The sequence below is a fragment of the Lithobates pipiens genome, unplaced genomic scaffold, assembly GCF_037356315.1.
Source record: "Lithobates pipiens isolate NorthernLeopardFrog02 unplaced genomic scaffold, aLitPip1_a1.2 Scaffold_19, whole genome shotgun sequence".
NCBI classification, from domain to species: Eukaryota; Metazoa; Chordata; class Amphibia; order Anura; family Ranidae; genus Lithobates; species Lithobates pipiens.
Window position 1 is genome coordinate 561,143,017 of NW_027507764.1, and position 14,816 is coordinate 561,157,832.

At 43.7% G+C, this 14,816-nt stretch overlaps 1 protein-coding gene across 11 annotated transcripts in view; it reads right to left on the minus strand.

The window, feature by feature from the left end:
• CYRIB (CYFIP related Rac1 interactor B) overlaps positions 1 to 14,816 on the minus strand; it is a 252,104-nt gene that overhangs the window by 75,963 nt on the left and 161,325 nt on the right. For all 11 annotated transcript variants that reach the window (XM_077493344.1, XM_077493339.1, XM_077493338.1 and 8 more), the window contains one exon: positions 8,094 to 8,131. The gene's annotated coding sequence lies outside the window, so the exon portion shown is untranslated. The remainder of the gene's footprint in view (positions 1 to 8,093; positions 8,132 to 14,816) is intronic.

Here is a 14,816-nt window from a genome sequence, read left to right on the forward strand (position 1 = left end):
CCTCCGATTTGGCAGTCAGCACCGGTCTTATATACCAGATTTACAGGTTTGTATGTTAAGAACAAGCAGGTCTGTTTTGTTTGGAGCACAGTGTAAAAATGATAACGCTGCAAAAATCCCAACACGCTCAAGACGTCACAATGCTTTTAATGCATCATTCGAAACCAAAGTTAAACTTTGCCTTATGGTGACATCTAGTGGTGAGATTTGAGAAGGCAGCAAAGGTGAAAACCCAGGCTGAAAATGGGAAAAGAAAAGGGGTTTTAGGTCAAAGTATTTGTTTTTTTAAGTGTAAAAGTTTTAAAAAGATATAATCTGCTGTGTGTGTGTACAATTTAATGTTACTTTCTCTGACAGACCCAATGATCAGTTTATACTTATGCTAGTAAGGAAGCAACATATTGGAAGCCCTTACTTTTATACTCTGTGCCTGCTCATACCTCTCCATCACGAGATACTGACAGCACAAGCCCCTAAAGCAGTGATGGCAACCTTGGCACCCCAGATGTTTTGGAACTACATTTCCCATGATGCTCACACACTCTGTAGTGTAGTTGAGCATCATTGCAAATGTAGTTCCAAAACATCTGGGGTGCCAAGGTTTGCCATCACTGCCCTAAAGAATGCATTGCAACACAAAAAACATTATTGCCATTACACATTTTTTTTTCTAATTTGGATAGAGTAGGGAAAGGTTCTTTCAGGTTTTAGTCCATCTGTATGTCATTAAAGCGGGAGTCCGCCGGGACTCCGCGTTTTTTTTTTTTAAAGCCAGCAGCTACAAATACTGCAGCTGCTGACTTTTAAAATAGTGACACTTACCTGTCCAGCGCACACGCGATGTCGGCACCCGAAGCCGATCTCTCGATCGTCTCTCGGGTGCTGCTGCCGCCATCTTGGGTATGGGAATCAGGAAGTGGAGCCTTTCGGCTTCATTTCCCGGTTCCCTACTGCGCATGCGCGAGTCGCGCTGCGCAATGAGGATGGACCCGCTGCCTCTGGGATCTGTGTGTTTCCCAGCAGGCAGCGGGGGATTTTCGGAAAGAGGCGTAATCTATGCCCCTTTCCGCAGAGAGCTATCCAGGAAGTGGGTGCAGATACCTGTACTGTACAGGTAGCTGCACCCCCCTCCCCCATGAAAGGTGCCAATTGTGGCGCCGGAGGGGGGGAGGATTCCAATGAGCGGAAGGTCCACTTTAGGGTGGACCTCCGCTTTAAAGTCTAACGCCACATTGAACGTCACTCTAAATAGTTTGTTTGGGCCTTACTGGAGCAAAAACCAACTATTTACTGCACAAACAGGTGCACTGTTTTAACTGAATGTAGAGCTGGGCGATTTTCTCCCCAAAAAATAAAATCAGCGATAAAAAAAAAAAAAAAAAAAAAAAAAAAAATCTCGATTCCCGATTCAAATTAATTTTAATTTTTTTGATGGACACCGCACCTGTCCCGAGGAGCTTTGGGCAGGAGTTTTTAGGCAAGCCCACGGCTTCGGCCTAGTCCATGGCGTCCGGCCTCGCGGACTAGGCCGAAGCCGTGGCCTTGCCTAAAAACTCCTGCCCAAAGCTCCTCAGGACCGGCGCGGTGTCAGCGCCGGTCCTGGTGGGGTGAAAAAATAAAAGATCTAAATAAAATCGATTTACTGAAATTTTGAATTGATTTGACCTCTCAACTCGATTCAAGATTTAAATCAATTTTTTCTCCAGTCCTAACTGAATGTAGCTACCAGTTACTTACAGTATACAACGCTGTGTTCTGGAAGTGGGACGAGGACTTCAGCGCTGCTTTTCCATTCATGGGAAGCTTGGTATTCTATGAATGAATATAAAAGTTTCCCCTACATGGCTGAAGCGTCATGATGTCTGCCTCAGCCAATCAGAAGTGCTAGGGTTAATTTACTAAAACTGAAGATTGCAAAATCTGGAGCAGCTCTGCATAGAAACCAATCAGTCTCTAACTTCAGGTTGTTAAATTAAGCTATGACAAAGTGGATTGGTTTCTTTGCAGAGCTGCAACAGATTTTGCACTCTCCAGTTTCAGTAAATCAACCCCAGTGTATTCATTCATTGAGTACAACCCGACTCTTTTGTGCTGTGAGCGGCACAAGAAGTTCCCTTCCTGCTGCTGGACCACAGTGCTGTATACGGTTTATAGTTGAAGCTACATACAGTTAAATACAGTGTGCCCAGCAAGTTCACCTACAAATGCAGAAAATAGTTTGGGCTAACTTAGGACAAAAAAAAAACAAAAACAAAACAAAAAACAAAACAAAAAAAACTGCTTCCTGCCCACTGAATAGAGAAATGACAGACGGACGGGAACACTATTGTTCTGGGAGGATGTCATACAATGTCCTCCTATTCTGGGTGCACATGGGAGGGCACGCAACACAGTGATTGGTAGTGTACTGTGTCCCTCGGACACAGCACAATACGTTCATGGTAAAGAAAATGGTAAATCACAGCTGATCACAGTGTAAACAGGAAATGCCGGTTATTGGCATTCCTCTCCTCACGCTGACAGTAAGTCAGGAGAGGAGAGACGATAAGCGGAATTCCTCAACGGAGACACCTGCACTGACAATCAGGGCACTGATCATTACAGTGCCCCGATTACCAGTGATACAATTTTATTTGGGTACAGTTCCATGACCACACAATTGTCATTTAAAGTGTGACAGCGCTGAAAGATAAAAAGAAAAAAATTGGCCTGGGCAGGAAGGGGGTGAAAGTGGTTAAAAGGACAAACAACGAGGTGGTAGGCAGCAGGCTTGGCACCAATGCCTTAGACCAGTGTTTCTCAAGAATGCTCCTTACAATTGTGGTGTTTGGGAACTTATCCGAGAGGCAGAAATTGCTCATTGCTTGTGGAACCCCTAGCAACCTCTGGAGGGACCCTGGTTGAGAAACCCTGCCTTAGACAGTTATCAAATTACCATGGGAACAAATGTGCCCAACTGGAATAGTCCCCCTTATTCTGTTCTAGTGACAACTCTATTTTGCATTTACCATCACTTTTATTGCTGGTGACATTAGTTATCAAGACAATTAAGAAAGTGAATTCTCCCTGACAGGGGGGAGGGGGGGGGGGGCACAGGCAGCAATAAAAACCTGCAATGCGCCTCTCCTGTCAATCCAATGTGAAAGCTTGAGTGCTTGACTGCCAATGTGGCTCAGTGTGAAAGTGCCCTTATAGTGAACAGTGCATGCTTCTGTTAAAACACGTGGGGGCCACTACAGTTTGGTGTGTAAAGGGTTAGCTTCAGAGTTAACCGACCCCAGTGAAAATCACTCAATTTGCTGGCGCTTAGATTGCTGTCTCTGCAGCTGGAAAATCTCTGCATAGGTTGAGTCTGGGCACACAACTAACAAACAATCTGGAAATCACACGGCAACCTGTGTCTCCATACCCAGAAGCTTTAGGTATTGCTGCTGCCTACAATAAAGGCTGGAGTGGTGAGGGAGGGCTAGTAAGAGGAGTATAACGGGTGTGGTGCAGAGTGCCAAAGTCATCACCACTTTGCCCTGGTCAATGTGCCAGTGTATTCTTAAAAAACACACACATACTATTTCCCTCTCCCTCCTGTTCCCTGCACATAGTTCTTGTATTTTTTTTCCTTCTTTAAAGAAATTCTTCTCAAGTTAAGTTTAGGGAAGATGGCAGCTTATCGACTCGACACAAATGTTAATTTTCACAAAGTCTGTTGCCTCAGTTTTTATGATGGCAATTTGCATATATTCCAGAATGTTATGAAGAGTGATCAGATGAATTGCAATTATTTGCAAAGTCCCTCTTTACCATGAAAATGAACTTAATCCCATAAAAAAACATTTCCACTGCGTTTGTAAAGAAGGTCACCCAAGAAAGTCCAGCAAGCGCCAGGAACATCTCCTATAGTTGATTCAGCTGCGGAATCGGTGCGCCACCAGTGCAGAGCTTGGTCAGGAATGGCAGCAGGTAGGTATGAGGGCATCAACACGCACAGTGAGGAGAAGACTTTTGGAGGATGGCTTGGTGTCAAGAAGGGCAGCAAAGATGCCACTTCTCTCCAGGAAAAACATTGGGGACAGACTGAAATTCTACAAATGGTACAGGGATTGGACTGTTGAGGACCGGGTTAAAGTTTCTCTGCTGAATCCTCTTTCCGATTGTTTGGGGTATCCGGAAAAGAAAAGGTGAGCGCTACCATCAGTCCTGTGTCATGCCAACAGTAAAGCATCCCGAGACCACTCATGTGTGGGGTTGCTTCTCAGACAAGGGAGTGGGCTCACTCACAATTTTGCCTAAGAACATGAATAAAGAATGGTACAAAAACATCCTCCAAGAGCAACTTCTCCCAACAGTCCAAGAACAGTTTGGTGAGGAGCAATGACTTCTCCAGCATAATCGAGCACCTTGCCAAAAGGCAGTGGTTATTAATGCCTGTCCTCAGGACCAACTAACAGATCAGATTTTAAGTACTACCTTAAGGAGATGCAGACCAGAATACTGCAATCGCTGAGCAGCAAATTATATCACCTGTGATGTATTTCAGTTATTCTGCAAACCTGGCCTGTTAGTGGTTCCCGAGGACAGGAGTTGAGAAATACTGCCATAAGCCGTAAGTGGCTTGGGGAACAAAACATCAAAATTTTGGGTCCATGGTCAGGAAACGCCCCCAGACCTTAATCCCATTGAGAACTTATTGTCAATCCTCAGAGTCGGGTGAACAAAAGAAAAACTCCCCACAATTTCTGACAAACTCGAAGAATTGATTATGCAAGAATGGGCGGCCATCAGTCAGGATGTGGCCCAAAAGTTGATTCACAGCATGCCAGGGCGAATTGCAGAGGTCTTGAAAAAGAAAGGTCAACACTGCAAATATTGACTCTTTGCATAAACTTAATGCAATTGTCAATAAAAGCCTTTGGCCCTCATGAAATGCTTGTAATTAAACTTCAATATACCATAGTAACATCTGACAAAAAGATCTAAAAACACGGAAGCAGCAGACTTTGTGAAAATTAATATTTGTGTCATTGTCAAAACTATTGGCCACTGCTGTACATGGGGAAGTGCAAAAGAGAAGGTGATTAAAGCTGCATTTTTTAATTTCTTCTAGGGTCAGGGAATGGAAATGAATTCAAATTCAGAAGCCAATAGTGAGGCGAGAAAGAAAGAGGGGTGGAGTAGCTATTTACTTTCCTGCTCCACTCTGTTTTTACTTATCAGAGGCCCACATATTTAAGGTTTTCTTATGCCTTGTTCACACCATGTGTATAGATGCAGGTTTTTCTGCACCTGTCTCTACAACAGGGGTGCCCAACCTTTTGAAGAGTGAGGGCCACTTGAGCGACTCTATCCGTGTCCGCGCTGTATATTCAGAGCGGACATGGACAGAACCCACTCTACTCTATGGGCCCCCCTATCTGATCCAACCAGACGGAAGGGGATCCTCCTTTTTTTTAGTATATCGGAATGGAGGTAGGTGGGTGCAAATGGACACAAGTCCGTCCATAGAGGTAAATGGAGGGTCCGCATAGGTTGAACCGATCATGTAAAAGGGGCCTAAGGCTGTTTTCACACTGATGTGCGGCAGTTTACCTGCACTGCGGGGGCAGTACAGAGCGCACCTGCGTCTTTCCTGCAGGTTAGTAGCACTTTGCCATCAATGTCTATTATATCCTGCAGGTGTGGTGCACTTTCTGAAAGCGCACCAAACCCGCAGATAATAACAGAAGAAGTCTATGCAGATCAGTTTGAAGGCAGCCCAGTAACCACTGCAGAACAGATATGCTCATATATACACTGCTTTTAGTAATAAACGTACCTTTAATAACAGTCTTCCATTCAGGTATCGCTGGCTGTTGCTGTCCCAGGCAGAATGCATTTGGTATCACTCCACTTGGGACAGGAGCCAGCGCTATACAGGAAGCATTGGCAAATGCGGCTCTGCTCCCTCTGCAGCCGCTTGTTTCTTCTATCACTGGCTTCATTTAAAACACAGATTGCTCTGGGGTGGTGTGTCGGCAACCCATGATCAGGGCTTGAGAACCTGCTATCCCAAAGTAGGAGGTCGCGGGCAACATCAGAAGGCTCTGCGGGCCACTGGTTGGGCACCCCTGCTCTACAAGGACACAAAGAAAACAATTGTTCTCTATGTGCCCCGTTCACACAATAATTCTCGCATCACATGATGATTTTTTTCTGCATGGGAATCTGCAACATGTATGCAGTTTTTTTGCACAGGAAAAAACTTGTGACATGAACGCTGCTGTTTGAACAGGACACAAAGAAAACAAATTGTTTTATTGTGCTCTTGCAGGGAATTTATATTTCAAGGCAGAAAAAAAAAATCTCACGCGGCAGCAGTGGTTTAGTATGAACACGGCATATAGAAAACAATGGTTTTCTTTGTGTCCTTACAGAGACCTATGTAATTAGGGGACCCTGAATACACAGAAGTAGATTCATGCACCAAGGAGTGATAGCTTTATATTCCCATCTACAAAGTAAATTATATAAAGGAATGTCCGACACACGGGGTGCTGCCAATCATGCTGGCAATGCTGGGTTTTCTAACAGCATTCCCTCAAAAGCGACTGTTATCAACATACCTCATAATAATCTATGAGGTTCTATTAACTGTGTGCCCAACACCTTTGCAGAAGCAAAATGGTGAGCTTTAAAGCTTCCATTTAAACTTCCAAATTTTTTTTCAGGGGCCCCAGATGTGTTACTCCATAATGTACTGGCATGCACCGCATATTAGCACATTATGTTAAACTTAACTGCCAAGGAAGCCCTCGAGACGAGGCGTAACTAGAATCTTCAGGGCCCCGGTGTTAAGAAAACGTGAAGTGCCCCCACAAGGGGTGTTGCTAAGTCTACAAAAGATCTGGGGCTAGAGCCCATAGAAGGGAAGTAAAGAAAGTCATATGCTTGGGGGCGGGCATACACATAATATAGTGTAGTATATAATACACGTGTGTGTGCGCACACATTTAATTATATATATATATATATATATATATATATATATATATATATATATATATATATATATATATATATATATATATATATATATATATATATATATATATATATATATATATATATATATATTTACATATCTGAGTGTGGATCCCCACTTACATCAGGGTCACCAGAAAACCCCCCTCCTTACATCAGGGTTTGCAGAGAGCCCCCTCCTACCTCCCCCATCGCATACTAAACTCACAGCTGGTGTTAGGAGGGGAGATGCCAGGTCTTGGGGGGCCCCCCCACAGAGGCAGAACGTCAGGGCCCAGTCGCAAGTGCGACCCTGGTAGTTTCGCCACTGCCTCTATCGCTGTGCTGTCACTGATATGACGGGTCCTGGGAGCTTCCATTTTCACCCTGTCTTCTTTTTGAGTTCTGTTAGGCCACAATGATGCCACATCCATGCATGCACCCAGGAGTCACATCACCAGGGCACAGATTGGGTTCTGCACATGTAAGCTGAGCTACACATGCACAGCTCAGTGTACATGACAGCTGACAAGCAGGAGGAAGCGTTTATGACAGAAGAGACTGCAAGGGTCTCTTCTGTCATAAATACCCTGCTTGTCAGCAAGTTTGTAAAAAGTGAGTTTAATACCACATTAATACCCACATGCTGCACATATGAGCAGCTGATGTTTAAGTGCCAAGAGCACGCTCACTGTGCTTTCCCAGCACAAAAGCCGCTCCTTCAACCAGGCCTGGTTTCCTAGTATGTGACCACTATGACAGTGGTCACATGATTACTAATGCCCCCCCCCCCCCCCCCCGACTTTCTGAACTGTTTAAAGGGACACAAAGGTGATCAAGCAAACCCATTCCTTTGTCATGACTGCCTTAAAAAAAAAAAAAAAAAATTACAAAAAGCATAACCAACATTACCAAAATGGTTTTAAAACATTTTCACACACACAGGAATCCCAGAAAGGCCTATGATTTGTGTAAAGCACATTGATGAATAATCCATGCCACAGAGGAAAATAACTTTTTTTTTTTTCCTAAAAAGGTGAACAAAAATTATAAGAGACAATTGTATTCCATGAAGTAATGAAGAAATGTTCTGCACTCACCTACTCCCAGTGTTGCAGTTGTTCTATTGGCTCCCAACCTGTGAAATACACAGAAGAGAACACCGTCCATTAGCAGGGCAGCAATGCATTAAATGCAGAAGCAACTCAGAAATGATGAGTATTTTGTGTGCTATATCCCATAGACTGAAAATCAAACATGGTATGTTTAGGCAACAAGAAAAATCTATATGAAATTCTAACACTGACAAGTTATCACTAACAATAGAAAAAAGTCAGAAAGTTTACTCAATTTCTTTGAAGCGTATATCACGTCACAAACTTTTCTAGCTGTAGTTAGAGTGGGGAAGGATTAAAACTCATTTTTTTTTTTTCTGCTATTTGGGGGTACTTTAGAGAGCTTTACCTTCACTTCCTGTCCTACTGATACCAGACAGGAAACGAAGGAAAATATGCAATCAAGACAGACTTGAAAAATTATTCTAACAGAGGTTCAACCTCCCTAAGGAAAAGCAATCGCTTTTTAGTCTGTGTTGCTGATGGAGTTTCCCCTCACATCTTGTGCAAGTAGTGAGGATAGATCTCCCTAAAAGCCTTAAACAGCAGTAAAGATCTGACATGGGGGGGTTCCATTTCTTCACCATCCTATCTAAAACTAAGCAAAAAGATTTGGCTTAAGACCAGACCAATTTTTGCGATTCGGCACTGCGTCTCTTTAACTGACAATTTGCACGGTCGTGCGATGTGGGGCTCCCAAACAAAATTGACAACCTTTTTTTTCCCACAAATAGAGCTTTCTTTTGGTGGTATTTGATCACCTCTGCAGCGCTTTACTTTTGGCTATAATACACACCCCCCCCCCAAATGTATAAAAAAAACTTTTTTCCCCTCAGCTTAGGCCAATACGTATTCTTCTACATATTTTAGGTAAAAAAAATTGCAATAAGCGATTATTGGTTTGCGCAAAAGTTATAGCGTTTACAAAATAGGGGATAGTTTTATGGCATTTTTATTAATTTTTTTATTTTTATTTTTTACCAGCAATGGTGGCGATCAGCGATTTTTATTGTGACTGCGACATTATGGAGGACGCATCGGACATTTTTGACACATTTTTGGGACCATTGTCATTTATACAGCAATCAGTGCTATACAAATGCAGTGATTCCTGTGTAAATGACACAGACAGTAAAGGGGTTAACCAGCAGGTGGCAGTGTAGGGGTTAAGCGTGTCCGAGGGGTGTGCTGCTAACTGAGGGGAGTGGCTGTGTTTTACACATCACTGATCTCTGCTCCAATCACAGGGAGCAGAGATCAGGGCCACTGTTGCTAGGCAGAACGGGGAGATGCTTGTTTACTTTAGCATCTCCCTGTTCTTCCCCATAAGATGATCGCGGGTATCCCCACGGTGATCGAGTCCGTGGGACACACGAAGGTCCAGACCGGCGCGCACAGCGGCACATTTAAAAGGGACGTACCTGTACACCCATGTGCCTGTCCGTGCCATTTTGCCGAAGTACAACAGCTTGCGCTGGTTGGGAAGCAGTTAAAAGGAGTACTTCTCTAATCACCCCCTCTTAAAGCTTCAGTATAAACAAACATCACCTAAATATAAGAATCCTGTGTATTATTAGTTGGATCTTGGTGTGCTTTCTACTGTTCTTCCAGATCTGTGCAGTAATGCAGGGTAAGACTTGTCCTTCCTGTAATGAAGACCGCTCACTGCTGCTCTCTCCTTGTACAGGGTGACTGGTCCGGTTTTCACTCCCCTGTAGTTTTCCACAGGCAGCTTGTAGTGGGTGGAGCCTGCTACACGTCCCTCCCAATGCTCTGCACAGGATACTGTACAGCACAGTGATGTCACGGCTACTTTCACAATGTAAGATCTGGGCTCGTAAAAGGTACTTGGCACACAAAGTACATTTATATCCTTTGTGGTTATTAAGAATTATATTTGAGCTTTTGTGCCTGGAGTTCAGTTTTAAATTTACTTTCACCAACACTTCCCACTGAAGCTGCTTACATACCTCTGTACCAGAGCCATGTCCTGTGCAATGGTTACTACACCTCGAGTCCCCATTGACATTAGCGGCACCTGCTTATCGAGCTCTCACCGACATGTACAGGGCCATCTATTGGTACAACTCCAGCATAAAGATGGCCACATACGAGTCTTTGTGTTCTCAAAGTGCTGAAGGGGATTTCGTCACAAACAAAAGTAGATGCCTTAGAAGACGTGGCTCTGCTATAGAGGTAAGAGGTAAGAGGTGAGGGGTGTTCATGCATGGCTGGATATGGGTGAATTAGAGAGGTTTTTGATGAAAATACAGCCGCCCTTTAAAAGGAAATATATACCGACAATTTTGAAGAATGCCATTGCCGACGTTCTTCTGCAAATGCTAGGTGCCTGGCAGTCACTGGTTTCATTACTTTGAGACCCTAACCCAAAAAAGAAATACGGTATTTTATTGGTGTATAACACGCACCTTTTCACCCTGAAAATCGAGTGCAAATAGTTTATATGTGTGTTATATGCCGATACTGCAATTTGGGCTGCCTAGGAGGGAACGGGGAGGGGGGCGGGGCGAGCGCCATCAGATTACATACAGCGAGAATCTCCTGTTTACTCAGCGGCCTCTGTAATAAAAAAAAAAGTCCCATCTCCTGGGCCGGCATTGGACCAGTGTTCTGTCTATCATAGAAGCCGGTCCTGGAAGTGGGACTGTATTAAAGAGGCCGCCGAGTAATCAGGAGATTCTCGCTGTATGTAATCCGACGGCGCTCGTCCTGTCCCCTCCCTGTACTCTTCAAGGCAGCGGTAATCTTAGGTGAGGCTGCATATGGGCACTGATCAAGCTGCATTGATGGGCACTGATCAAGGCTGCAGATGGGCACTGATCAAGGCTGCAGATGGGCACTGATCAAGGCTGCAGATGGGCACTGATCAAGGCTGCAGATGGGCAATGGGCAAGGCTGCAGATGGGCAATGGGCAAGGCTGCAGATGGGCAAGGCTGCAGATGGGCAATGGGCAAGGCTGCAGATGGGCAATGGGCAAGGCTGCAGATGGGCAATGGGCAAGGCTGCAGATGGGCAATGGGCAAGGCTGCAGATGGACAATGGGCAAGGCTGCAGATGGGCAATGGGCAAGGCTGCAGATGGGCAATGGGCAAGGCTGCAGATGGGCAATGGCAAGGCTGCATTGATGGGCACTGACCCTTATTTTGCTTCAAAGTTCTTTATTTAAAAGTTTAAGTTTTTTTCCTGAAACTTCCCTCCTAAAACGAAGGTGCAGGTTATAAGCTTGTGCGTGTTATATACCAATAAATACAGTAGATATAACTCCAAAGATACAAATTAATGCAGCTCTGAATTCATTATTCCATTGTTCGAGGAGCTCTGGTCTACCCAAAAACATTGAGACAGCAGCTACAAATACTGTAGCTGTTGACTTTTAATATAAAGGACATCTTTACCTGTTCAGGGAACCAGCAATGTCCTCACCCGAACCGATTCTTCAATCAGGTTCAGGCGCCATCATCTTAAGGGAAACCGGCAGTGAAGCCTCTTGCCTTCAGCGAGCCGTGCTTTGTGAATGGTCCCTCAGTCTTCTGGGACCTGTGAGGTCTCCAAGAAGGCTGCAAGGGGAAGGGGGGGTGCTGAACTTCTGCTCAGATCACCACAGCAATCTGACTGGACCGGGTACCCACTCCACCTCCCCCCAAAAAATGCCAAACGTGGCAGTGGAGGGGGGTGGAAGCAATATCACCTTTTGGGTGCAATTCCGCTTTAAATGCATTAAAGATCTACTCCTGTCTTCAGATAAAAAATATTTTTGCAGTGGGCCCCTCCACGCTGCAAGCGTTAAGTGCTGGTTAGGTCTAGAGGGGTCTCTGTATTAATTAAGCTATCCTCTGTTCCCTCTGCTGCCATTGCTCTCGTCTTCTCTCCAACACTCTGGGTTGTGGGAGGGTCATTCCTTGAAATCTTCATGTGCAATGCAGGACTGGCTGGTCCAGAATTGTTTGTGACGGCATCATAGCGAGACCACTGGACGGGGGCTGAAGAGAAGTGGCTTTCGGGACCAGTCACACAGCATGGCAAAAGCCTGCTGGAACGAGGACTGGGGTAAGAAACGCAGCTTATTCCTCTACTCCTAGATTTAATGAGCATTTAACCTGCACAATGCGAGGAGGCCCCACAAGCAACATTTTCTTCTGATGCCCAGAGATGGGCTTTAAATGCAGTGCAAGTACCTGAATATGAGAGTCTTTCGTAATCCCTGCACAGCAGAGCTCAGACTGTAAAAAGTAAAAGCAGCACAAGTGTGCAAATCAGTCTTGCTTTAGGAACTGTGCTAATGGAAGAATCGAGTGACAAAGCTCTCTTCTCTTCTCACTATCCAGTCACAGGGTGGGGGTGGAAAGGAAATCTGCAAGATTTACTAAACTGCAAAGAAAAATCAAGTCTCCTCCCCTTTCAAATAGGGGTGTGCTATCTGACAGGTCTGTTTTATGTGTTAGGTCTGTGTAAATCTCAGGACTGGATGACAGGTAAATAATCCCCCATATATGCACTTCATCCGTGTATTTAGCCTTTTGACTGGAGTCCAACTTTAAGGCCAAAACATTTTCTGACAGCAAGTCTAAAGTGGGATCTTCGGTCACTCAACATTCTACAAACACAAACAGATGCACATTATGGAAACAATGATCAAAAAGGGTTATCTGGGACTTTACGGTACCAAATAATAAAGGAAATTTGCAAAAATAGTATATAAAAGAGAGAGAGCCACTAAACAGCAATATTCAAGTCTTGCCACAGATTCTCAATTGGATTCAGGCCTGGACTTTGTGTCATTCTAACACATGAATATGCTTTGATCTAAACCATTCCATTGTAGATCTGGCTGTATTTTTAGGGTCGTTGTCCTGCTGGATGGTGAACCTCAGCCCAGTCTCAAGTCTTTTTTGAAGACTAACTGGTTTTCTTCTAAGATTGCCCTGTATTTGGCTTCATCCATCTTCCCATCAACTCTGATCAGCTTCCCTGTCCCTGCTGAAGAAAAGCATCCCCACAACATGATGCTGCCACCACCATGTTTCACGGTGGTGTGTTCAGGGTGATGTGCAGTGTTAGCTTTCCGACACACATAGTGTTTTGCTTTTGGGCCAAAAAAGTAGAATTTTGGTCTCATCTGACCAGAGCAACTTCTTCCACACGTTTGCTGTGTCCCCCACATGGCTTCTCACAAACTGCAAATGTGACTTCTTATGTCTTTCTTTCAACAATGTCTTTCTTCTTGTCACTCTTCCATAAAGGTCAGATTTGTGGAGAGCACGACTAATAGTTGTCCTGTGGACAGATTCTCCCACCTGAGCTGTGGATCTCTGCAGCTCCTCCAGAGTTACCATGGGCCTCTTTGCTGCTTCTCTGATGAATGCTCTCCTTGCCCGGCCGGTCAGTTTAGGTGGACGGCCATGTCTTGGTAGGTTTGCAGTTGTGCCATACTCTTTCCATTTTTGGATGATGGATTGAACAGAGCTCTGTGAGATGTTCAAAGGTTAGGATTTTTTTTTTTTTTTTTTTTTTTTTTATAACCTAACCCCATTTTAAAACTTCTCCACAACTTTATCCCTGACCTGTCTGGTGTGTTTCTTGGCCTTCATGATGCTGCTTGTTCACTAAGGTTCTCTAACAAACATCGGAGCTTCACAGAACAGCTGTATTTATATTGAGATTAAATTACACACAGGTGGACTCCATTTACTAATTAGGTGACCTCTGAAGGCAATTGGTTCCACTAGATTTTAGTTAGGGGTATCAGAGTAAAGGGGGCTGAATACAAATGCACCCCACACTTTTCACATAGTTATAAAAAAAAAAAAATTGAAAACCATTTATACATTTTTTTCACTTCAAAATTATGTGCCACTTTGTATTGGTCTATCACATAAAATCCCAATAAAATACATACCTTTTTTACGTTTTTGGTTGTAACATGACAAAAAATACTTTTTCAAGGCACTGTATATATCAGTATATCACAATAGTATAGAACACATAAAGCAATCCTTCAGAAAAAACACAGTCAAGCATTAATGCCACTTAAATCCAATATTAGACATATAGAACCACACGTGAGGCTGAATGTCTCCAAAGGTGCACTTTAAAAGTCCACAGTAAGTTATTATTTGGTACGGTAAAGTCCCAGACCCCCCTTTGTTGCCCCCCCGTTTGATTATTTCAATATTAGGATGTAGTACCGCTGTGTAACAGTTTGGGTATAGGAACATGCTGCAATTTTTATGGAAAGAATGCTTTTAAAAGATGACAATACAACCAGGAAATAGTCTTTGTTCACCAATAATGTATGTTAGGAACTATTATTCTCAGCATTCATTGCTGAAAATAACAATTATTGCAAATAACACTAGTTATAGCTATAAAAGAGCCTTTTTTTTTTTCATTTCAGTCCCTAAAAAACCCCCCACAAAAGTACCAAAACTACCAATATGAAAGCAATATTTTTTTGAAACACTTAGAGACCAGCAAATACACTGATAATCTGTGTGATATTGTCTGTTGCTCCCTCAACAGCCACGCTTTCTAATAAAAAGGGTAGAAAAATTATTTGTGGATCACCGATACCATCATACTTCTAGTGTGCAAGAAAAATAGAGTACATAGAAACATAAAAACGTAAAAACGTTAAAGCAGAAAAAAAGGCCAAGTGGTCCATCCAGTCTGCCCGCTGACGGACTCAA